Source organism: Suncus etruscus, chromosome 14 (genome assembly GCF_024139225.1).
Source record: "Suncus etruscus isolate mSunEtr1 chromosome 14, mSunEtr1.pri.cur, whole genome shotgun sequence".
Classification (NCBI taxonomy): domain Eukaryota; kingdom Metazoa; phylum Chordata; class Mammalia; order Eulipotyphla; family Soricidae; genus Suncus; species Suncus etruscus.
In genome coordinates this window covers 90,476,935-90,478,020 of record NC_064861.1, presented here as the reverse complement: position 1 = coordinate 90,478,020, position 1,086 = coordinate 90,476,935, and positions in this window count along the sequence as shown.

Genomic DNA, 1,086 nt, shown 5'->3' with positions numbered 1-1,086 from the left:
GCCCAAACTACAGAACCACCTAGGCTGGCTCTTGCCGTGGCCCCGGCGTGCTGAGAAAGACCCCGCCCGCCCCGAGCACCCGAGCACTCCACGGGGAGCTGGGGTGTTTGCGGTGCCTCGGGCCAGAGCCCGTCCTAGTCAGTATTAGCTGCCCCGTGGGTGGGGCAGTGGCCCCGGGAACTGCTCAAGGATCCGATCCCAGAGCGGCGGCCGTTCCCCCCACCTGCCGCTCCCCAAGCACCCGGTAGAGGGGTCCATGTTTGGGGGCACTCCGAGGCTCACCAGCGCCTGGGTTCGGGGGGCTTCACAATGACGTTTGTGGACACCTCAGAAAGCGGGGAGAGGAGCTGGGGCTGCCCTTCCGGAGAGCGTGGGGCCCCTGGGTCAGGGGCGAGAATTTGGGGGCCGCTGGGAGCTGCAGTCCTGCTCCCCAGCAGGCTGAGCTGGATAGAAGTGGGCACAGGACAGGGCACGGGCCCTCAGCCTCCCTGCCTCCCCCCCAGCGTTCGAAAGGTTCTGGGGTGCAGCACGTTTGCACTTGGAGGGCAGTCTCCCCCCTTCCCACACACCTTGTCCCATCCCGCTGCCTCACTCCAGGCCCGTCTCGTAATAATGAAATCTGGTGAGCCAGCCAGGGCCCCCCCTCCCGTTTTCTTGTTCAGGGAGGGAGGTGAACAAGGCTGCTAGACCAACCAACGCCCCTTCTTCTGGAAAACAGTCCCCGGGTTTGGGGGGAGGGCGGTCTGGGCCACCGTATTGTCCGTTTTGGTTTGTCTTGGGTTTGTCCTTAGCAATCAATCATTAGCAAGATAGATTTCTGCCCAGGCCACTTGAAGTGAGTGGCGTGAAGGCTCCGCACAGCAGTGGGTTTCTTTGCCCTCCTTGGAATTTTCTTTTGTAGTAAGGGGGAAAAAATGCTTTTTTAAAAAAACAGAAATTTGTGTATGAAATAGGAGTTGGAGTCCTCCTCTTGGAATATGCAGCCTAAGAACCTCATGGAAGGAACAATGAATTCATCCGAAAGTGTCTTTCACCATCAGGCAGAGCTTTTAAAAAAAAAAAAAAGGAAAAACAAAACAAAAAACA